At 41.4% G+C, this 25,058-nt stretch overlaps 1 protein-coding gene across 13 annotated transcripts in view; it reads left to right on the top strand.

The window, feature by feature from the left end:
* Positions 1-25,058, top strand: part of GULP1 (GULP PTB domain containing engulfment adaptor 1) — a 250,695-nt gene that overhangs the window by 61,014 nt on the left and 164,623 nt on the right. For 6 of the 13 annotated variants that reach the window (XM_082689479.1, XM_082689485.1, XM_082689474.1 and 3 more), the window contains exons 2-3: positions 10,739-10,890; positions 19,939-20,038. The exons of 1 other annotated variant lie outside the window; for it this stretch is intronic. The gene's annotated coding sequence lies outside the window, so the exon portion shown is untranslated. Of the gene's footprint in view, positions 1-3,360; positions 3,383-7,865; positions 7,891-9,649; positions 9,739-10,738; positions 10,891-19,938; positions 20,039-25,058 lie in introns of those variants that run through there. 6 more of the 13 variants (XM_082689477.1, XM_082689484.1, XM_082689486.1 and 3 more) reach the window with 4 other exon arrangements.

The raw sequence follows: 25,058 nt of genomic DNA, 5'->3' as shown, positions 1-25,058 counted from the left end.
GGACCCTGAGATCCTGACCTGAGCCAAAGGCTGGGCTCTCAGCTCAGCGGGGAGACTGCTTCCCCCAGTCTCTGCCTGCCTCTCTGCCTACTTGTGATCTCTTTTTCTCTGTCAAATAAATAAATAAAATCTTAAAAAAAAAAAGCACAAATACTGGCCATTTCTAGTCAGAAAAAATTAAGTAATCGACACATTAGGAAATGTACTGTGTATGTAATCAGTATAGCATCTTAATTGTTTAGTGGGTAACAGCATCAACTGTATTCTTTTAGCTTCTAGATTCTTTTTATTTTGAGAAGCCAAAAATTCCTTTTGATTTAAAAAAATGCAAGATAATTATAAGACAATTATATAGGAATATTGAAAGGTTTATCAATTATAATTTTCTTCATGGATAAATTTAGTATTTTAAATTGGATTTGGATGACAAAGAAATATATAACATTATCAGATATGTATTTCAAAGTATCTGTAAACTGATATGCTACCATCCTGTTCTCACTTCCTTATCTAGTTTTAACATTAAATTTTTCCTTTAACAGATAGTATTGAGTTACAATTTTACACCAGGCACTGTGCCATATATATCTCCATGTTGGAGATAGAACGGTGACCCAAGCAGATAGAGTCATGGTAACTCATTAGGCTCTAGAGTGATACATGCCGTGAAAGAGAAATGAATTGTGCTATGATTGTGTGTTTTACATTCCTTAAAATGACACAACACTGCAATAAGTTATTGTCTGTAACTCAAAGTACCTATAGAACTAAGCCAATCTTTTGGAATGCTTTTTTCCGCTAGTGGAATAAAAAATGCATTTCCTTTTGTCATGTTTGCTTCATGCTTCTACAGCCTGCAAAATCAAAGCCTTTAATTGGGTTGAGATCAAATTCATCTCATGGAAGAAGCCGTGTTATTGTATTTTTTTTTTTTTTTTTTTTTTTTTTTTAGTAAAAGTGGTCACTTAGTCGCTATCAGATGTAAGAGCAGGATGAATTAAAAAATGATGTTCATTTACCATTAATTAACTTTCCTGAAGAGAAGAAAGTGACAGACCTCAAAGAGTCAACTGTTCTTGTTTCTGTAATCTTAAAAGGAAACCATTTTGATTTTCCACATGACCTTAACCATATTACGGACTTAAAGAAGTGAAGTCAATTTGAGATGTTGCTTACACAACAGTAAGCTTGAGGAATTGTACAAGGAGATATACCAGACTCAACCCAGGGAGGAAAAAACCAGTAAGTAAATAGGAAAAAAGTTGGAGGCCGGCTAGCCACAGAGGTTTTCACTGTGCACTTTGTGATTGTTCCGTACTCTATGACCAGCTTGCTTTAAAAACATGGTAAATATGCAGACTTGTTGACATTTTGTAATGAGACTGTGAACTCCTAGGTGTTGGAGAGCGCCTCCCCATTGGCCATGAGCTCTGCTCCCTCTTGATCTCCAATTCTCTTTGACTGATGTCCTGTGGTTAGTGCCTCACTGGTGCCCTTTGATGGTTTTACCCAGTTCATTCGCAGGTTCTCTGCTTAGGATCTTATAAACAGTGTGACTCATGACTAGAAAATGTATCCTGGCCAGGGTTCTCTGAACCGAGACTAATTTTCAAGCAGAAAGATCTTCAATCACAGCCTAAAAAGCCCATGTCTACTTAGCATAGCTTTTAAAGAATCTTGATTGAGCATCATAGACAAGTGCATGCCTTCCTTGAGCACTGATTTTCAAGCAGTGACAATTTCCACTACTAGCTAAAACTACTAGAAGCATTCCAAGGCTTTTATAGCTTTTTTCTGGCACCAAATCTTGCATGTCTCCAGGAGTGGGAAGCCCTTTGGCAGTAAGAGCGCTTCCACCTGTGAAGCTTTATTCTGATTTCTTAAGAGCAAGACTGATTTAATTATTAATGTTGACTAAGTCAGCGGTGAGCCTTTTGTTATTTGGTCAGGTCAGGGTATGCATAGCGTCTGATCCCAGAGCCCTTGATGGAGCTCTTATCCCAGGAATGCTGGAGGAGGAGATGAAAGGCGACCGTTCGGGGGGCTGCTCGGGGCGGGACAGGAAGTCGTGGCTACGGACTTGAATGCAGGGCAATAAACCAACAACCACCTTCTAGAGATTTTATTGTGGATGCTGATATTTCATTTTACTATCTGATTATAAAAGTTGAAAGGTAAGTAGCTAAAGTAACAGTTGGGGTTTAATCTATCACAGTAGTTTAATTCACTGTACAACTGAAGACTGTTACCCTTCAACAGAGTCTGGGATATTGCTCCTCTTCTGTGGTGGCATAAACCTGAGCACTTAAGTATTTTCCCCCTAAAATTAGCAATTGAAAGAGTTTCAAGTGTCACTGCACTGTGAAATATTAAGCAGATGACATTTACAGATACTGTGGTCGTTAGTACGAATGGCTGAACACTGTACGCAACAACTCCGAGTGTGTCGTGCTCCGCAAGTGTATCTGACAGGAAGTAGGTGTCTTCATCTGTGAGAATCAGTCACTCATCTGTTTGCCTGTCATGTCCCAGGCATCTTTCTGTCAAGTTGTTTTCAAGAGACTGAGCCTGTGTCTGATCTCAGGCCATTTAAATGAGAAATGCAGAGGACCCAGGCATTTATGCATTTTCAAAGCTCGTAGCGTGTTTCTAATATACAACTAGGTTTGAATACCATGTTTTTTAGTAGTAAGGAAAAATATAAGGCCTCATTTCTTATTTTATTGATGGAAACAAGTAATATAAACTGATGAAAATTGAAGCTACCGAGAAATGCTAGAAAGGAAAATAAAATAGGGTAAGAGAAGAAGGTACGGCAGCGCGGAATTATTATAAAACAGTAACCAAGGAATGGACACCTCCTAGATGTTGTGACAGTTGAGTAGAAGGTTAAAGGATGGAAAAGTGCATGAGCTACGTGCAGGTGTAGGAAAAGGCTCAGGTGAGACCCTGAGATTGGAGTGTAATGGGTGGTTTGAAGCAGAGCAAGAAGACTTAGGTGGATGGAATGTCGGAGGAAGGAAGGAGGAGGAGGAGACAGATGATGGGGAGAGAGAGAGGGAGAGAAAGCGTGGCCAGCTCATGGGGCCTGTAAGTCTGTGAGCAGAAGCCGTCAAATGATTTGATCTTACCTATATTTTGAGATCATTATGACTTTATCATTAATATTATTACAGAAACAATATGGAGGACATTCTTGGCCATTACACATTTGATCTTCATTATGATTGTCAGTCATTCACACCTAAAGCAAATCAATGTGATTCTTTTTTGCAGATTAATTGTATGAGAAGAAAAACTTATTGGGGCAAATTGACGCTAATCCATGCAGCTTTTAATGACTTGGTTTAGAAAGCACCTCGGTGCCTATCGTGCCTTTGATGTATGTATATGGTGACAATTATCCTCTTTTAAAGGGGAGGAGCCACATTTCTTTTAGGAAAATGTACATGTCATTTATGTTCAATAAATTTTTTTTTTTTAATTCAAAGGGACTTTGAACAAAACCTAGTTCCCATCATGATCGCCTGCCTTTCGGCATTTAATTCTGTTTCCTTCTTAATGACAGAATGTTCAATATGAACACTGAGATACACAGTCAGCTCGATCAAAAAAATAAAAATTATTTCATAGCTTCTTTCTGAACCTTCTTTTATAAGCTCACACCTAGTTGTCAGATCCTTCTGCATTTCAGCTAACAATTTAGTTGTAATACTTGACTCATTTTCTGGAGATAAAATTGTTAATCATGAAACCATCTCTATCTCTTCATTTTTCAAGCGTATTATGAATAAAACTGTGGAGATACCCCATGGGAAAGTGTTTCCTTCATGAATTGAAATGAAGAATCATGATATACTTTGGGAACTTCAAAATACATAATAATATATTTAAAACACAAGAAAATACCAGAGTAAAAACATTGTTTAAATCTATTTATGTAAATGTTTTCCAAACATATTTGAGTATAAAGTCCTTGTGTGTGTGTGTGTGTGTGTGTGTGTAAAATTTCATAGTTCATAGAAGAGTGTTTCTCAGAATTCATTTTGAGAATCCTGGTTCCTGCATAGATAGCTGAAGCTGACTTTTATTTTTGCAAATGTCGTTATTGATGTTGCTCTACTCATCCGCATGTTTAAAAACAAAGCAAACAGTGGAAGACTTCACGATTCTGACGCTGAACAGGTGTGAAGTTGATTCCCGTATTACTGCCTGCAGGACTTACAAATAAACCTGTTACTCGTTTTTTGCTTGTTCTTGTAGATTCTTAAATTTAATTCATCAATGACTTCAGGCTCTTCACAGGAAGAGTAACTTAAGGCCTTCTCTCCGTGTGTCAAGATGGTAAATGGTTGTGTCTCTTTCATAAGCCCCTGAACATTAGGGAGCATGGACCTTTTTGTCTGTTTCTTCCTCTGTTCTCTGATTTAGAAGGCCCGTAGGTAACACTGGCCAAGAGAGTATGATCATTGTTTGCACAGTGGCTTTTCCCGCCAAATATATGAAACTTGAAGCCTGTGGAGAACTATCACCAGTTACTTCTATCTAGTTAAAGGGAATAGAATTCAGAAAAGGAAACCAAAACTTGGTAGGAGGAGGGTACTACTACTACTACTACTAATAATAATAATTTAAAAAACATGGCCTCTAAAGACAGGTGATGAACTTAAGTTATCAGAAAAACCTTCCCTCTCTTAATTTCCCAGGAGCTATGGAAGCATTACATTTCTTCTATTAATATAATTGCCTGCTTTTCTCCCCTAGAAAACATTGTGTTTGTCCGTTTTGTTGTAAGAATTCAGAATTATAAAACATTTAATTGTACATTCCAATGTCCATCGTTATATCTTTGAATAATGATAGTATATCCCTGCGTGTGACGGTTCTAGTCACAGAAGATGCGTAGTGACCTGGGGATTTGTGGGTGCTGTGCAGTCACTCTGGGGTCGCTTGGGGAGTTGAGTCCAGTGGACCGGAACTGTCAGAAGCAATGGATGCCCATCAGGAAACAGTTGACCTCGAGTTGAGTTTAGGGTGTTTCAAGGACTGAATTATGGAGGAGTATAAAACTTACCCTGAGAATTTCGAGGAAGCGTTGACAGATGGTTAACAGGTGGGTAGCCGAATCAGGGCTAGCATTTCTGAACCACGGCCGCAGAAGGTAGAGCCGGGAGGAGGAGAGGCAGAGGCAGTGTAAGGAAGGACAGTCTGTTTGCTTGTCAAGGCCAAGTTACCAGTGTCTGGCCGTGGGATGGAGAAGATGCCGTGGATTCTGGAGCTCTTGAAAAATGGAAGTGCCCAAGATGTGGCGACAGGGTGTAGCGTCGAGGAAAGGGAAGAAGGGTGATGTCGGTTGAAGACTGGTCAGCCTTTTCCCAGGTGAGAAACTGGGGGCAGAGCAGCTTTGGCTGTCACGAAGATGAGGGCTTCCTCGGACCTGCTGATTTGGGACACTTGTGGGTCTGGCCAGTGGCGGTGACGTGCTTGTACTTCATATGCGTGTGCTCTGTTGAATTTATAGACTGTGTCCTAGTAAGCATATCAAGTCTAACACTGCAGTTTTTTACTAAAACTCTTTTTAGTAGATTTTACTAAAATCTTCAGTTTGCATACAGTGGGCTTGATGTGTGCTGTTGCTGCCTTATCCTCTGTCTCTAGAACCAGCCGACTGCCTCTGCGCTGCTCAGCAGCATCATTTACGATGGTTGAAAAGTAAACCCGTTTCCTAAGCCGTCGTCCTGCTCACAGCGCTCAAGTAACAGGAAACCCTTTTGCAATTCAGTGCTTGCAAGTCCGGGGAGAGCCTTGTTGGTTTTCTATGTGGGGGTTCGGTGTTCTGTTGCATGGAGGGAACCATGGTTACACTGAGAATGCTGGGTTTCTCGGCACCCACTGAAAAGCGCCCCTTGAGACCACTTCCTGGTCCCTGGGATTACCTGGGTTGCTTACTAAGACAGAAATATCTATGGAGAGAATTCACAGTAGACACTAACAATTTTACATTCCAAACAGCACGTTCGGAGTCCTGGGTTCATTGTACGATGCCTTCAGCATTGCATTTGTGTTCTGATGAAGCCCACCCGATCTGGATCTCTCTCCCCAGGAAGTATAAAATGAGATCACATGTTTGTATTTGTTGTAGTAACAAATGGACAATGATTTTACCTTTATGAGTAATTATAAATTTTAGTTTATTTGTGCAGGTAAATAGAACACAGATTCCTCGAAGGTGGAGAATCTGTCCTGCTCATTGTGTCAGCTCTGTCTGGACACACCCGTAGTACACAGTCCATCCTGGATGCCTGAAGGGACTGTGGTTCCTGGAACAGTATTTCCAGTTTTTCTGTTAGCATTTGTCCGTGTCTGTGCGGAGGGGCTATGACGGATGGAGGAGACGGCAGGTGCGGGGAAGTTGCCTTAGCTGTAGGTCACACAGTTGAGCTCCACTGGATGGACAGACGCGTCGTGCCCCAGGTTCCTTTCGACTCCCTCCAGGCAAATCTGAGGACACGTTGTAGTTCCCGGGTTCAGGATGGAGCAACAGGGAGCTTTAGCTTGTGCCTAGCCATGGAGAAGCAGATGGCGCTTAATATGCAGACACCGGGGGCTTTTGCAGGTGTCCTTTTGCAGTCTGAGCCCACCCGTGCCAGCGGGCGGGATTTCTTCGTCAAGTTTCAGCCATGGAGGGAAGTGACACGAAAGTACGGTGTTGTCCTGGCAACTCAGAAACGGGTGCCAAGACAGGAACGGGTCCGCGCTGAAGCTCACGGGAGGGAGGCACAATTAGAAACGGGCATCTCCATCCTTCTCCTCGAAGAGTGGCTTGAGGCAGGAGGAGGCCAGTCAGAAGAGTGACCTAGACAGCTGCATGCACAGTGGAAGAGCCTGGGCGCTGCGGCCGTGGGGCGGGTGCGGGTCCGCCTGAAGCCCGGGACGGGGGATGCGGCGGCGGCCGGCGGGTGCGCCCGGGCTCGTAGCCTCGGCCCTTTCCCCTTCCCCGTGCGGCCTTGCCCCGTCATCCTTCCTGGAGCCTGTCCTCTCCTCTTCTCTCTTCCACGCTTCTCTTCCCCTTTCCTCACCTTCTTGCTCCCGGCTGTGGGATGTGGCTTTGTAAGTGGTTGTAGGTGCGGTGGAAGTTCTAGTACTTTCTAGTCCAGGAAGGTGAGTTGTGATGTGTGACTGCGCATCATCTAGGAACGGGGCTCGGCTCTCTTGGCGGTGAGGAGTCCATGCGATGGAAAAGTGTATTTTTTCTGCTCTATGGATTGAGTCTATGAACGTATTTGACTTAGCCTCAAGTTACAAAAAAACTCCACAAAGTGTTTTAAGCACAATAAAGGAAATACAGAAGCTGTACATAAATTATGTGTGCTTTATTGTTCTTGTGAAGAAAGAAAAATCATAGCACAGGTTTGTTTGTTTTTGCTTTGGAATTAGCTGGCGGGGAGCAGGAATCTGCAAATGCAGAGCGTTCTCGGAGAGCACACGTTTTCCAGGGACCTGAGATGCCCAACGAATGTGGGCGGCCTTTCTTTCCTTCTCATTGGGTTAGTCTGATTCTTCAAGAGTGTATTAAAAAGAGTAAAAAAATATTATTTTCACAGTGTTGTATGCGCTGTTTTGTTCCTTTGCAGTTTGAAAACTGGTACCGTAGGTGGCTGTTGAGACGGGACAGAGGAGACGACGCAGGTTCCTGTGACGCAGGCGGGGAACTCGCTTTTGAGTCGGGTCTCAGTAAGGGCGCGGCGCGAAGAAGACCCGAGTCCCAGCCACTCGGGCTTTCAGAGAACCCAGGGAGGAAGGGCAGCGGCCCAGAAACGGGCCGTCCGCGGGGCCGCTCCAGCTGGTGCCCGCCTTGTCCCCGGCTGGATGGAGCGGACTCTCGCGGGGGTGAGGTCGCTGCCTCCGACTCGGCTCTGCCTGCCACCAGTGCTTTCCGTCCCACGTAATGTCTCTTCTTCTGACTCGGTGCCTGGTCACCCGCGTCCTTCTTCCTGGTGTCTCCTGTCTGGGGACGTCTGGGAAGCACCTTCTCCCTGTCCCGCTAGCCCGGTTGTCTTCCCCGCAGGGTGGGAGCAGAGCGGGTTCCCGCAGGGACGAGCCACTGCTGCTTCCTCCGGTGGCATCTTGGCCCCGGTCCCCGCTCCTGCCTTCGATGACCTCGTCGGTGCCCAGCCTGGGGCCGTCGGAGGGGAAGCGCTGTGCCCAGCGCCTCGACGACGGGCTATTCCCGCAGCAGGAGGACGGGCCGGCGCCCTGGGGACTGGGTCTGTGGGTGCGGCGGGGCCTGGGGTGGCACCTGGAGCGCGGCCAGGACTGCGGCCTCGGCCCGCGGCTCCCCCTGGCCTCCTGTGTTTCCGCCTCCGTCGGGCGACGAGCAAGTGAGAAATGACGGCTCCTCGCTCCGGCTCCGGGTGTTGTCGCGTACTCACTTGTCACCTCCCTCCGTGACGGCACCGATTTCGGCTGAACGTTCTTTGACTCCTCTGTGGGGTGTGTCTCTAGGCGGGATGTGAGGGGCCGTCAGTGACTCGGGCGGGGACTTCAGCTGACTTGGTCACGGTGGCATCCGTAGGTGCGTGAGGCTTGTTCAGTTCTAGAAAGCGTGAGGATGTCTTCTCGGAGCGTTGCTGTCCTGAAGGTGTGGCTTCTCCATGAAGTCCCTGAGCAGGGACTCGACTACGTAGGTGTCACTGGCAAGAAGCAGAGTTAGTGATTTTGAAAAGTGAGACATGTTGTTTAAATGTGTGTCCCGCTCCCGGTTACTGTTGTGTGTGTGTGTGTGTGTGTGTGTGTGTGTGTGTGTGTTGTTGTTGTTGTTGTTGTTCTGGTTTGTTTGATTTTTGGCCAGGTGGCTCTTGATGACCTACGAAGAGTTCTCTCTCCTCTAGTGCACCTTTGCGTCTGCCCCACCAGCTCCTTCCCAGATCTGTCTGGAGCGTGTGCTACGTGCCGGGCACGAGACAGTGATGCGGTTTCTATGCCATTCAGAGAGACGGCGCCCGTGATTGCGCCACTTACTAATCGGCCGGCCAGACGGGAGCAGCTCAGCAGAATGGTTGCCGTGATGAGGCAGCACTTTTCATCAGCCTACGAGCACCTGATACGTTTTCAGGCTTCCCGCTGTGTCCGATTTCTTCTGTAGTAGGTTTTCCTGGCAGGGACTGATAGAAAAAAATAAACATTATTTCATATGGCAATAAATTCATAGCGTAGGATAGTTTGTCACATGAGCTTGCTTTAGCTATAATAGGTGAAGATTTTTCTTTAACTGTATGATCAACAGTCATAGTTTGAAAAAAAAAAAAGTGAAGTAAGATGATAAATAGTACAGAGGATTTTAGCACGCAAACCAGAGGGCTGTCCTCCAGTTGTGAAAAGGAAACGAAGAGTCGGAAGTCCTCGGTTGTGGTCTTGGCTCTGATGCTTGTAACTCCTCAAGTATTGATTTTCTTTCTCAGTAAAAGACGGACCCTTCCTAGAAGACAGGGTTGTTTTGAAAATAAGATGTTATTAGAGCAGTGAAAACGTTCCGGAAAGTTGAACTTGCACATTCATCACCGTCAGCACGGAACTAGTTCGAGTGGATTGTTCAGGCATTAAGAATGCAGTTTGAGCGTTCATGACAGCACGGTCTAGTCCGTATGTGTGCCCCGCTCCTCTGCCAGGTGAGAAGCTTCATGATTTCATCGTGTCCCAGTGTGCAGCGCTGGGCAGGTGTTCAGGAAGGTTCCCTGGGTGAGTAAAACTGGCAGACACGAGGAAGGAGCAGATTCCTGGTGTCACTGGTCGTTACAAACCAGTGCACCAGGTTTCGGTTACATTTTGGAGGGGGTCATTGTTTCCCTCTGCTTTAGTCTGTGATGGGGGAAGGCTTTTTGTTCCTTTCCTTTTGCCTTTTTTGCTCTAACCGCTAACAGCAAAGATGTGCTCTTGGTAGTATGATCTTAAGTAACTGGGCGAAATGAAGTTTTCGTTGTCTGAAAGATGCACTGTCCTGAGTGGATTGTAAGTGTTTTCGTGCCTAGCGAAGAGAGAAAAGCTGGTCTGCCTCGCGTTGCCTCGTCGGGGTTTTCCAGAGCAGGGACCTGCTATGGCTAACAGTCGTACTGTCCACCTCAAAATTGATCTAGAGCGTTTGGAAGACCGATTTTTGGTCATTGACTTCTTTTAACTACCGAGAGCGTGGAAATCAGCTGTGCTTGGTGTGCGGCAGGACCTTCTTTTCTCCGCGGCTCGGTACTGGATTCCCGCAGGACGCCCTCGCAGAGACTTTTCTGGCGAGTGCGGGCTCTGACATCGCTTGCTGGGAAAGGGGACTTTGCTTGCACAGTTTATTTTCTCAGCACAGGTTGTAACTTCTCCTGGAATGTGTCCTTTTCGCTAGTAACAAGACCTCTAGTAACAAGACCTCGTATTTGCAAGGTACTTTACTCCTGAAAGCGCTTTTATGGATGGGTGGCTCCTTTGAGCCCAAGCCCCAGGAGAGGAAGCTCAGGTGTTCTTAGCGTCCTGTGGCGAGGGCTCTGTGGCAGACTTTGGCCTAACTCACATGCAAAATATTTGTGCAATGGAATTAGACTTGACCCAATTGTGATGACATTTCCACACTTTTTACTTTTTTTGATAAATCTGTGAACAAAGAAAAGGCCTGCTCTGTGTTAAACTGTATCATTGGGTTCTGGAACTTGGGTAGATTAGGTTCAAATGAGATGATTGTAATCTTCTTTGCTCACAGATAGGAAACTATCTTCATTTATCACAAAGTGATTGAAGAATAACTGAAAAACTAGAGATCTCGTTGATGTTTGGTGAGGATAGAAATCACTCCCTCCTGAAGAAGAAAATGTGTAACAGAGGAGGCTGCAGAGAAAGAACTTCGTAGCTTGGGTAAATATGCGTGTTCATTATAAGTATTTCCTATATTCATTTATAGCTTAGACTCTGTCCTGTGGGGTTGGAGAGGGAGTGATTCAAACATATGGTTATAATCGAAGCCCTCTTTCTTCAGCGATGGTAGTTCATTGAGTTCTGTTTGAGATGGGGCTAACAAGGGGAGAAGAGAATTCTGGGGAAGGATCAGGTACCCTGGAGAAAAAGCCTTATTGAGATATCATAGTACATTTGAACCTACTTAAAAAAGGAAAATGGTTATTATTATTATTTTTTTAAACAGGGGAACAGTGAAGAAAAGCGAAGCTAAACTTTTCTTTCTTTATAGCTGACATTTATTTGGGGAGAACTTCTTGGGGTCTTGATATTTTGTGCACTGAGTCTCCAAAAATAGTGAAATTGTACACCCAGTTATCTGATACAGCCTTATTAAAGTCTCTTACAAAATAAAGTTGGATTTATTTTTCCGGCTTTGTAAACACTGATAGTTCAAGTCTTTATTTTTGATAGGCCATTGGGATACTTCATAGTAGATATCAAACCCTTATCAGATAGGGAAGAGCTGTGAAAGGTTCAAGTGTCAAGATCAGTAATTGCCCGGAAACTTCTATGACCGGTTGGTAAGGCACAGTGTTCGCTTAGGTGTTGTCTTTGTGAGAAGCTCCAAAGAAAACAAAAGTAGAATCGAGTAGGAATAATTCTGTTTAGCTGCCAATCAGTACTTTATTTGCTTTTATACAAAAGGAATGAAGGGATATTATTTATCTTGTGTAATTTTTTTAATTAATAAAATGATGCACATCTCCTGTTGCATATCGGATTTATAAAGGTGTTCATATCCGTCCTGACTTTGTTTGCCAGTTGTATAAATCAATCATATTTACGCTGTCTTCAACAGAGTATGGGATTAATGCAATGCTCCAGTCCAGAGTTCATGAAAGCCCATGTTGTATCTTTTTTTTTTAAGATTTTATTTATTTATTTATTTGAGAAAAAGAGAGAAGCAAGTAAGCACAAGCAGTGGGAAAGGCAGGGGGAGAAGCAGAAGCAGGCTCTGTGCTGATCAGGGAGCCCCATGCGGGGCTCGATCCCAGGACCCTAGGGTCATGACCTGAACTGAAGGCAGAGGCTTAACGGACTGAGACCCCTCGCGCCCCCTATATTGTATCATTTCTTAAGAAAACACAAACTTTTTCAAAAGCAAAAACAAAAAGAAAAGGAAACATTTTAAACTATGTAAGTTCTGCCCTCTTATTTATTTATTTAAGATATTTATGGGGCGCCTGGGTGGCTTGGTTGGTTAGGCATCTGCCTTTGGCTCAGGTCATGATCCCAAGGTCGTTGGATCCAGCCGGGCATCGGGCTCTGCCCACTGCTCCCTCTGCCTCTGCCCTTCCTCTCCACTCGTACACTCTGTCGCTATCTCTGTCTCTTTCTCTCAGATAAATAAATAGAATCTTAAAACAAATAAGAAACTAAAAAAACTAAGAAAATATTTATTTATTTATTTGAGAGGGAAGGGGCAAAGGGCCAGGGGAGAGGGAGAGAGACTCTTCTTAAGCAGAGTCTGCTGACCACAGACCCCGGCGGGGTTTGACCTCAGGACCCTGAGACTGCAGTCCAAGCTGAAATCAAGACTCGGTAGCCTAACGGATGGAGCCACCAGGTGCCCCTCTCCAATCTTAATTTTTAAAAGGCTGCTAAAGACTTGTGTGACCTACCATATCCTTTTCTTCAGATGTCTTTAGAAAAAAGTAGCTGAATAACAGTTTTGTAGAAATTTTTGTTTTTTTTTTCAATGTATCTTTTAATTATTTGGCCTATTTTATTATAGCTATATTTATATAGCTCAATTTGGAGAAAGTAAAATTAAAATTCAATAAATTATATATTATACATTAGTAAATAGCATATGTTCCAGAGTAATCATTTGCTTGAACTTGACAGAAAACCAATTAAAATTCAGTTAAAAAATACATGTTGGTTATTATAATTTAAGTTTTAGATGATGCTTCAGGCAAGGCTGAATCCAGGCCTGAGGGCAAAATGACCATCAGTCTTTCAGTCCTTTTCATATGAGTTAAATCAACTCATATGAAAGGGATGGTTTCTTTATAAATAGTTTTAGAAAAAGGTGCTGATTGGATTTTCTTTACTTTAACGTAGTGCACATTTCCAGATTCCTGAGAAATAACGAAGGGCTAGGGTCCTCGTACTCTTACTGGCCAGTGTTGGAACTAACACCAGAGGCCCCTCAGTCAAACATAACGCGTGAGGAGGAAGGAAAGAAGTACAGGTCTGCAAGGAAAATCCAGGGCAGTTATGGGAATGTGGTCTTTGGTTTTGTTTTATTTTGTTTTGTTTTTTGCTTGCCTTTTTTTTTTTTTTCCCATGGGGGTGTGGTGGCAGGAAAGGCCAGTGTATGTATATACTAAATTACATGAAGAGTGAAATGTGTGCTGTTAGGTGAAAATACCATTGAGCAAAAGAACAGCCGGTTAAAATGGCGCACTAGTATTTCATAGCGCATTAGCACGGGATGATGGCAAAGTCTTGATACTGAAAATGTTTGATTACCGAAAAAACGCCTTGGAACATAACCATACTCGTGATAATAGCATCTCAAAAGGCTGTTTCTTCATCCATAAGATGGTAACTGTCTGGTTAATAGTAGCTGTGTGTATATATTTTTCATGTGCTGAATTACATTGATACACAAGGTTTTCTAGGTTTTATTGAGCATTGTTTGTATGATTTAATATTATCCAACTATGATGCTATTGCAATTATTTTAGAATAGAAACAAAGAAGAATAAAACTCTCCTCCGCACCCTAACTTTACTGTGGGACATTGGAACACGGAATTGCAACTCTCGGAGTTTGCCTTAAACACATTACATACTTCGTAGACATAACATGAGGAAAACTAAACTCCACAGGACTGGAAAAATTCAAGTAAAGAATTTATATGTAACCAAAGTTTATGAATGTTTTCTGCCCAATTTTTTATTAAGGAATCAACCATAGTTTCTTGATTTCCTTCATTTGAGCAGTCTCTGTTGTGTGGCTGTTTACAAAAATGCTTCCTAAGAGCCTTCATTGAGTAGGTGGTCCTTTCCTCAAACACTAAATATATTTATATGGTTTTACAACTTTTTAAATAATAAAGTTTATTTTGTTTAAATTAAGGGTGGCTTTTAGCATAGGTATTTTGTAAATTTTTGTTTGTTTGTTTGTTTCCTGAATAGTAACACGTGGTTTTGTTTTCTGATAAAGGAAGGAAGGAAAGAAGGAAGGAGCTCAAAGTACTGAGAATATTTGAACAAAATTCCGTTTTTAAAGAACGTGGTGTTGAAATCCGTATTTTCAGTGTTTTAAAAATAATCCTAGCGTAGTAGAACTAAGTAAGACGATTAGTCAAAAATTAAAACTAATTAAATGTATAAAATATATTAGTTATAACCATTAAATGAAATTCTTTGACACCTTTGATAATGATATAGCTGCTTGAATGCCTTTATATCAGCTCATAGCTAAGATCTTAAAGTAAGGACTAAAACAGCTTATGTTGTCTCGTAGACATTAAGGGAAACTGAAAGCCGACTTTCCTTACCTAATGACGGGGCTGAGTGGTGAGTGTGGTTACCTGGAGGAAGAGCAGTGAAGGCAGAGAGAGTAAAAGGGTCAAAGGTCCCGCGGCATATATTTTTATCAAAATCTCCAAAAAGCTCATTAAAATATAAAAAATGTATGTCAAAAGGAAAATAAGGATTATAAAATATTTAATAAATCTAACACATAAAAGCTGTGCCTTAATTGCAGTTAAAGAAATGCACACTTTAGAAAAAGACACGTTTTGAACAATCAAATTGTCAAAAGATTAAGAAAAAAAAAATCATTGCTGGTAAGGGTGGTTGCATTATCACCTGCTGTTGATGGAAGCCTTTGTTGCTAGAACTTTCTAGAAAACACGTTGGTGATGTGTATGAAAATGCCTGAAAGATCAAATACTTGGAACTAGTAATTTCACTTCCAGGAGAGCACGATAAAGCAGTCGTTTGAGATGAACACAGACATTTGTGGGCTGAGACGCGCTCTGCGTCTCTGTACTGTGGAAGGGGGCGATGGCGGGAACAGTAAAGCGATGTGAATTATGAAGTCATGTTTTTATGTGCCGGGCACAGGATGACTGCTCTGGATGGAATATCTCATTATTTCTCTCTAAATTCTTATGATGTATAGTGTTCATTTCTTGATTTCCCTGCCACTGTGTTTATGATGCGCTGGTCTTCTGGCCGAAGCCCCTTTACCATGTGCAGTAGCCGAGTGACTGAGGAGAACTGACTGTACCTGCATGTCCAGGAAGTCGCCCTCCTTGGCGGAGGCAGATCAGTGCCTCTGTGTTCCCAGTGTCGCCTTCCCGGCTCAAAGGGAGTGAATCTCAGACTTTTGATGATGGATTGCGGGAGAATAGCTTGCTCTCCTGTTGCTCTCTTGGTCTTCTTTCTTCCTCATTCCTCCAAACATCGCTAGGATTTCCGTCCCTTTTCCTAGTCAAATTTATTTTACTCTTCAAATTCCTACTGCATTAAAAAAAGTTTTTCTACCCTCGTATGATTTTCACTCTGTCCTATGTCATTCATTAACCCATCATGAATGTTTTTAAAGATTTTATTTATTTATTTGAGAGAGAGAGAGAGAGCGTACGCCGAGGGAGGACCAGGCACAGGGAGAGGGAGAAGCAGACTCCCCACTGACCAGGGAGCCCCATGTGGGGCTCGATCCCAGGCCTGAGCCGAAAGCAGGCGCCTGACGACCGAGCACCAGGCATCCCCCGTCCTGAATTTTTCACCTTTGGCCTGTTGTCAGTGTCTCGGATCCGTCTCAGGGCCTTGGCCTTGAATGTTTCTATTATTTGAGAAACCAAAGTTGGCAAAGACTTAATGGTAAAAAAGAACAAAGGTTCTACCTTAACCCAGTCAGGCTGAAAAATAAAATAACCAAAAGTTTCACAGGAAGTGACTTGTGTTTTCCACCGATTTTACCAGAAATGGTGAATGACTTGATAATTGTTCTTCTACTTCTTCTAATTAGGAAAATTTCCTGCTGGTGACAGCTTCAAAGCACCTCTAAAAGTTTCGTGTCAAATGCAGAGGAAAGAACTAGGTTGAATTTGTTTTTAAATTGGCGAATTTAAAATTGTTATTAATTCTGAAATAGTTTGTCATGTGTCATCCTCTGTCACTTTTTTCTTTCCATAATGAGAGCCGAGGAAAGGGAACTTAAAATGCACATGGAATGACAACAGATGATACGAATTCTTGGTCCAGACTGACATCTCTGAGAATAGGAAAGCCGGGCCAGAGCTGTCCTGGTCTTGCTCTGTGCTTGCATACATCAAATCCCAAGCACCATTCCAGCTTCACATCTTACAAATACGAATGCCTGGAGTCTATATTTCTGTTTTACCACCTAACAAATATACATAGTTTTCTAAGGAGCAGTTTCCTCTCTCAACTTCTCTCTTCCATGGTCTCCTGAGAGCCACATTTGCCTTATGATCCTCCTGAAATACATATCTTACTGCACCCCTTCCCATCATACTCCCATCATCTTTAGGGTAAAAATCCAAATTTTAAAGTGTGGTGTTCAAGAGTCTTTCTGATAATGGCCTTATCTTAGTGTTCAAATCTCTTATAAAACAATTCTGGAAGCATTCTCGTTTCAAATCGTGTCTACCGAACCGCTTGCTTGTCCTCAAGGGTGGCACGTTGTTTCTCAGTCATGTGCCTTCGCTGTTGCTGTTCCCTCTGCCAACAGTGGCCTTTCCCAGTTTCTTCATTAGATGACTTCTAAACTGAAGGTTCACAGATTCCATCCTTTTTAGTAGGACTTTCCTAAACATTCTCGATGTTTCTTTAGCACTCAACCTTGCCGTTGACATAGTCCTTATCAACTGACAAATGTGGAGGAGGACTTGGACTTGTTTTCTTCTCCCTGACGACCGGTGCCGTTGGGTGTTCGGTATGTGCCCAATGGATATTTGTCCGATGAACTGAATTAATTTTCCAGCTTCACATTGCTTAGAGCGTGGGGTGTAGTTATGACTGTAGGTGTGCCGCCGCCTCAGAAGACGAACGCGAACAGGAAATGACTGCCCCAAGCCACCATGACAGTTTACACCCTTTTGGGCATTAGAGTGAAAATCTTTGACAAGACATGATTAGGAAGGGATTCTAAGGCATTTGGACTAGGATGCTAATGCATGCTAAGTCGTTTGGACTTTGTCCAGAAGGTGATGTGACCAGGTTGCTTGTTAGACCGCTCCTCGTGGCTGACTGCTGATGCGTTGGTGAGGATGTAACTGGGAGAAGAAACAAAATGGCGTCTTTTGTATTAAGTAGAATTGAATTTATTCTGATTTAACTTTATGATGATGGGCAAAGGAAATGAAGGATTATGGTAATGCCAGGTTTCTGCTTGAATAAGTAGAATAGAAATTTTAGTGTTAATTAAAATCAGAAGACAAGAAAAAAAAAAGGAAAAAGGAAATCACAGGCTGAAGATCTGATTTTGTATATGTGAATTTTGATGTCCATAGAGAATAAAATATGAGTATCTAGAAAGACTTTCTTTGCAACATTTTGTATAATAGTTTGAGATATTGCTAAATTCTTGGGGCTAGCCACAAAGAGAAAAATAAGTAGCAAAATGATTTTGAGAAAGTTTTAAGATCCTGATAATGCTGGTTTCTGTTTCATTTGATGACAAGTAGAAATATGTCTTAGCCTGACCTGTTTTAGTTGGTTTTACTGTGTATGATGTATTTAAAGGTGCTGTGTTGCACTAACAGATTGAAGCATCTAGTCATATCACAGTGTTAACAATGTTACTTTCTTTAGTAATGTTGGGAAAAATGAAGGTTCTGGTAAAGACATGATTTTTTGCTTAATTTCGTGCACACCTTCAAATTTCATGTCAATCTGTAATAAGTGCTGGCAAAATAAGATGAAATTGAGTGTATTAGGGTCATACTCAAATTTTAAGAATCATTCAAATTGGGAACAGGATTTTATAATTAAAGATATGTATTCAAAAGAACAACCTATGAACATCTTATTTTTTTGCACGACTATTTGAAAATGCTCTTCCTGTGCACAAATGTAATCGTATGAGACATGGAAACACACTCCCACTTCAGAGTGCAAGTCACTCGCAGGAAAAAGATGGAAGCACAAGTTCGCTCTTGTTCTTTGATGTGGGAGTCTCAGTGCTCGTCTTCATTCTGTCACATTGCATAGAATATTCTCATCTGAAAACACTTCCTCAGTAAGACTGGGTTTCAGTCAATCTGAGATAGAAATAAAAACTGTGGGGATTTTAAATTGCATTAACCACTTAAAGGAAAATATTTACTTTCCTATAATATTTTGGAATGGGATTTTTGGGAATAGTCCGGTTACTTATGTTATCTTTTAGGTGATTTCTTTCTTACTTACTTTCATGAGACCAGTATTTGCACAAAATGGAGAAATCACCATTATGCTAAAAAAGAACTAGTTTTGTGTTCCCTTTTCTCCCTTCTCCCCAAGATAAAAAAGAAAAATTATCTAGTCACTTTGGAAATGATGACATAGTTTCATGGTTACCTTTTAGCTGTGTCATGTTTGAATTCTAAAGCTGGAGGTATGTGGTCATGGAGCCTTTATATTTGAAGGAAAGAGGAAATGAATTGTATCAAGTATATACCCTAAGATTCAGTAAACACTAAGAGAGTACTAGGTGATTTAGTAAATAATAGCATCACTGGGTAGATAAACTTTTTTTCACTAAAATTATAAAATACCCACATATGGCCTTAAAATAAACCATGCTCATATTTTAATTCAAATTTGACGGTCTTTGTCTGTTGTGGTAGATGTTACGGATGGTCTCTATAAACCCTTTCCTTCAGCATCTTCCAAACAAACTTACTTGAATTATTACTTCAGAGTTTGCCTCTGGGGCCCCCCAAATGAAGATCCTTTCTTTTCTTTCTCAAGTTTTGTTAGAAAAAGTACAAGAATAGTGTGAGCAAATAGAAAAACAGACTTCTAAAGAAAATTGTGGGTGAGAAGGAAAAACGTAGTGTTCAGAATATTCAGATGGCTTAGATACAAAGAGGCAGAAATAAAATATTTGAAATGTGTCTCTGGTCTATAATTTGAGAAAGTCAAACTCTTGGATTTGGCTTTACCAATGGTTTGTATCAAAATTATGGAAGGAAGCAGAACAAAAGAGTGAGATACATTTTTGTATTTTTGCAAAAAAAAAAAAAAAAAAAAACAGAGAAAAAACAGCAATTTTGGCAAGAAGAGATACTATATTGTGAACATTTTTGCTCGTATTTGAAATTTTATCACAGTTACATTTTAAATGACCAAATTAAGGGAAGGTATAATTTGTGTTGCATCGGGGAAGACTTTTTCCTTTCATCTGTTGGGATAAAAAATGTAAAAATCTTAATCAGCCTCTACGTCTCTTCTCATAGCGTGAAAATGAATAGAAGGGTAAGTTACCTGAGTGCTTCTCCACAGCAGTGAAAGTTAAAATAGTTCAGTGCTTTCTAAAATTCTGTTTCATCTTCTTAATCAGGGACAGAGTATGCGCTTGGTTGGTTTAATTAGCTGATAACTGAGGGAGATAGCTGGGGCTGGCTGTGCAGCCCTCAGGGGAAAGGGGGTACTGTCCGCCACATCACTGTGCTTTCATAGTTACATATCCATGAGTTAAAACACTTAACTTCTTATCTAGCAATTTTGGTATTTGACCTTATCTAGCAATCTATGACTCTAGCTTTTCAAAAAAATTACATGCTTTACCCGTTTTGTTTTGTTTTTTATTAAGCAGCATTCTTGAACTTTCACAAGAAACATACTTAGAATTTTAGAGTATGTACCATAGGTTCTGAATTAAAATACACGTAAGTGTAATTATTGGTTACTTCTATTCCATCCAATTTTAATTTTATTTTTAGTTATATGTGATTCCTTCTGATATACACAGGAAAGAAAGTGATTGAAGAACTCAGGTGGCAACTGCATGATTGAAACTATCCGAAGTCAAGAGTCTGCATATTCTTTCAACCATATTCAAGCCCTCCCAGGTAAGAAGAAGTGGTTGTTTACATACTTACACCATTTTGAAAAAAGATTTGAAACTATAAACAATTTTTTTTGTACTAAATATTTAAAGAGATGGTTTCATTGCAGGATATGTTAAAATACATAAAAGCAAAAACAAAGTAAAATTAAAATCACAAATGAGCATGTGCTTCAAAAAATAACTTCCTGGGATGCCTGTATGGTTCAGTCGATTGTCTGACTCTTGATTTCAGGTCTTGATCTCAGGAGTCGAGAGTTCAAGCCCAGAGTTGGGCTTCACACTGTTCATGGAGCCTCCTTAAAAACATAAATAAATAAAACCAAAAAACTTCTGTTACCATTTTGTTCTATATCATTTAAGGTTTTATTGGTTTTCCTCTTTAAACAAAGTTGGGATGTTTCTTTGTTGAATTTCTTTATTATTTTTGTAACAAATCTATTTTGCTCTGACAGTATAAATTAATGTTTCATATTTTTCTTTGTATCTGTTAAGATAAACATAAATGATTTTAAAATATTTTTGAGATGTGTTTCTTATTCATAATATCTTTATAGATTGGTATGTTCATCACTCATTTTGCATTGGTAAAGTTACTAAAATTAGCATCACTGGCTCAATGGCCATAAAATTTCAAAGGCTTTTTATTATTTCTGAATTTATCTCCAGGAAGTAGTAATGAGTTACATTTACAGTTTTTGTTAGCCATTTTTAAAAATGTTGATCCATGACTTAAAATGTTTTCATTCAAAGAAATTCCCAAATAAAACCTAGTTTGTGTTGAAGAAAAAATGTCACAATTAAGTTAACCTTCTAAATTTTACTTGTAAGCAGTAGCATCGTCTACTCATGTATATTCAACCAATGTATCTCTTACATAACTAAATATAAAAGAAAAGCAAATATTATATATCCATAATATTTCTACACTGTCTAAAAATACATTATTTATAAATGATAACAAATATATTTATTTAATTAGTATTTAGTGGAAATTTATTCTTGTACTAAGCCTAAGTAAGCACTATGATTATTTGATTATCATTGATGGTAGTGGTGATGGTAGAGATTAAGGACAGGAAGGTATAGAAGTATTTTCTTATCTCTTTTAATTTTCAATAAAATGTGGCAAGTTAAGAAATATATTTCAGTTCCTTAGGTAAAAGTAGAATGTGCTAGGTGCCAAGAATACTTCAAAAATGAAAGAGACAGGTCGAGTTGTGCTTTTCAGAGTAAAACTTTTTCAGAGTTTTAGAACTTTGACGGGCGGACGTGGAAAGGGAGGGCCGACTTGGAGCGAAAGTACGCAGCTGCGAAAGTAAGGGGGTGTTCAGGACACGGGAAGGATACGGTAGATGGGGGGTGGGAAATGTGTTGGGGATTTGGATTTCTGTGCTTAGCGTTTGTATTTCATCATTATGCGGTGAAGGAACGGCTGCGGGGGTGTGAGGTGGTCGTGCAGCCCTTTAAGAAGCCGCATGTGTGTGACTATGGAAGGAGGAGCGGACGGAAAGGAAGGGAGATGGTTTACAGACTTTCCCTTTCCTTTGCATCAGCATTTGTTAAACTCTTGCTGGTTGCCACGTACTTGAAGAACTTGAGAAACTGTAGAAAAGAAGAAGATGTAATCTTCATTCCTGAGGCGCTTGTAGTGTGGGGGATGAGGCTCGCAGACCAACAAATGAATGTAATACGCCGCGGTAGCGTAAGAATTGAATCTCATTGTTAAAAATGATTTATTTATTTGAGGAGGGGGAGGGCAAGAGGGAGAGGGAGACGCAGACTTCCTCTTGAGCAGAGATTCCAGGACCCTGAGATCATGACCTGAGCTGAAGGCAGACACTTAACCGACTGAGCCTCCCAGGCACCCCCAGTTGAATCACATTTTTAAACAAACTAGTTGGTAACTACTTATGTTGAGATGAAGGTGCTAGATTATCAGGTGGTGGGGTTTTCTCAGAGACATTGCGTCTGATGAGGGTTACCAAGGAAGCAATGTTTCTAAACGTTGGAAGAATTCAAAGAAGAAACAATGGAATTTTATCTAGGGTGAGATTAATGTAAGTAAAAGCCAGGCAGTGATATAAGTTCTGGGAGGTCAAGGAGAGGGTCTTTTACATTAGGCAAGAGGGGCAAGTCGATGGAAGTAACAAAAATGGGGAAAATAGGGCAAAAGTGAGATTATTTTGTTGGTAAAATTATAGGTTCGCTTTTGAACAGAGGACTTCTGTGTCCTCCTCTCACTGTGTTCTGTTTGTGGTTTTCGTTGCAATTCCTTGTGTAATTGAGGATTCATTTATTTACTACTAAAAGTGATTGAGTTTCCTTAAAATGAAAGTGGAAGTACAATAAGGGTAAAAACAAGTTACACCAAATAAAACATATAATACGAAGTAGAGATTAGTAACCACTATGTATGTAACTTAGCTTCAGCCTTGTCGGTGGCCGAAGTGGACATATGTTCTCGACCTAAAAGCTTAGATAAATCGATTACAGGAGTCTTAGTGCAACGGACAGGAAAAGTGAGATTACCACTTAGAGGAGACTTAAATTTTGCATTGTTGGAAGGAAGGGAACTTTGATAATATATAGTTATAAGTAGGTCAGTTTGAGGAAGGGAAGAATTCAACTTCTCCAACAAGTCTTCTCTGGCTTTTGGAATGTGGACCAGATCCGCCTGCTGTGTGCGATGTACCGTGAGCCGGTTTACATTCTTCCGTCATACCGTGCGCTGTGGTCTTGTCTATCACTTTCCGAGGCTCTAAGATTCTTGAGGGTTGGCTTATCATTCATCATTACAGATACAAACTTTAGTTTTATAGAGGATACTCTGTAAATATTTCTTAAATGCTGAACTGAATTGTTTCTGTGGCTTTTCTTAATGATTGGTGGCCCGGCCTTAACGTTTGTGTGAGCTCCGTGTTAGTGTTCTATTGCTGTGTGATAAATCGCTTCAAAACTTACCAGGCTGAACCAGTGCTTACGGAGTATCTTACAGTTCCCAGACACAGTTTAACTGGTGCCTCTGGCTCAAGGTCTTCCATGACGTTGCTGTCACGCCGTGACAGCTCAGAGCTCATCTGGTGCCCAAGCGTCCTTGTCCAGGCTCAGCCATGGGGGTGGGGGGCTCTCTCCATAGGGCTGCCTGACGATATGGGGGTTAGTTTTCCCTGGGAAAAGCAGTCCAAGAGGGAGCGAAAGTGAGCACGTCTCTGGAAACAACACCGCTTTCCAGCCGAATATAGGAAGTGTCATTCCATGTGCAGTGAGTTTTGTGATGGCCCCGAAAACATATGCTCAAGTCCTAACCTGTGGTACTTGTGGATGCCACACGTGGAAGAGTCTTTGAAGGTTGAGCTCAACTGCGGATCTTGAGTGCCAACATCCTGGATGAACCGGACGAGGCCCAATGTCCAGTGGTTTGTGTCCTTAAGAGAGGAGAAGACCCTGTGAAGACAGAGGCAAGGACTCGCGTGATGCCCTCCCAAGTCAGGGACCACGCAGAGCCGCCAGAACCTGGAAGAGGCAAGAACAAAACCTCCTTACAAGCCTGTCCAGGGAGTGTGGGCTTCCTGACAACTTGCTTTCACTTCTGGCCTCCAAAACCATGACAGAATAAATTTCTGTTGTTTTAAGTCACCCCGTTGGTGGTTCTGCGTTCGAGCAGCCACAGGAAACGGACGTATCACCGAATGTACCGCCACTCTGCCATCTTCAGTACCGTAGATGTGAAGCTCCAGCCCACGTTCAAGGGCAGGGGACTCACGAAAGGGCATCAGTGCCAGGAGCAGAGGTTGCTGGAACCTGTCTTCGAGGCTGCCTGTCCCTCAGGTGTCTAGACGCCTCCCTTTCTCTGGTGTGTCTTGTAGATGGACCCAACCCTGCAGATCAGAGATCACAACCATCTCCCGTTCTTCAAAGTATCCTTCCTCTCTGATTAGAATTACTTTCCATTTGGAGAGTCAGTTTGGGAAACTGAGTCAATCTGAATTCTTCTTCTTATTATTTTTTTATTAATACCCATAACCTGCAATTAGTTAACCAGTCTTTTTCACTCTGTTCCTTAAGTTTTTCTTGCTTGTCTCTCTTTGCAGTCTCTCTTCTACTGACTACTGGCTTCTGTTGCTTCTTCAAAACTAGCCAGATAGCTGCTAAGCTGTCAGACTGTTTCTGAGCTGTTCCCGGTCAGACCTTTCCCCAAAAAGAGGCTTTTGAAAACCCGAATAGGATTATGCCACTCCCTTTACGTAACATTCTCAGGAAATAGAAGACCCTTGCCATCTGGATCCTGACTTCATACAATTCAAGTTTTATCTTTAATCATTCCTTAATGTAGATCAATGAAATTATATAAAATGGTTTTCTTTCATTTTGCTCACCTTTGTCTGGGGTTCTCTTTATCCAGTAATCACACAGGTTTTGTTTGTTTTTGCACTGAGCAGAATGTCTGATATCGTGAGCAGCACAGAATAGGTTTTCATCTGTGTAAACGAATGTTACAGAGCAGAGTTGAAGACAGAAGAGGCCTGACATCAATAAAATGGCTAACCTTACCGATTAGCCTAGGATGGAAACAAATGAAAGAGAAAAGGAAATGATTGACTCACCATGTGGCAAGACTGGGAGATTTAGGGGTAGTTAAGGGCAAATGCCTGTTCGGTGTAAATGTGCAGAAGTAGAAAGTCAAGAATATGTGACAGAGAGGGAAAGTTTAGTGGTTGAGATCATAAATGAAGTTTAGATTCAACTCTGAGTATAATGTGGTTTTAAGCTTTTAGGAGTATGAAAAGATACATCTTCATGGACATTATGATCTATTAGGCAGAGAGTTTGAGGAATAGAATGTAGTCATTCAAGACAGTGAGGTGTAGAATAGAGATGACAGAAATGTACTGCAATGTTAAGAAAGCAGAAAAGAACTAGAAGTATAATTTCTTTTGCCCCTTTTTGTTGTGATAAGACTAAAGCTGTCTTGTCTGAAGAGTCTCTAGGGAGATCTTCAGTGGAGAGCGAAGTCACATCCC

This window comes from Mustela nivalis (genome assembly GCF_964662115.1).
Source record: "Mustela nivalis genome assembly, chromosome: 11".
NCBI classification, from domain to species: domain Eukaryota; kingdom Metazoa; phylum Chordata; class Mammalia; order Carnivora; family Mustelidae; genus Mustela; species Mustela nivalis.
The sequence above is the reverse complement of the archived record's forward strand: the minus strand, read 5'-3'. Positions and strand labels throughout refer to the sequence as shown.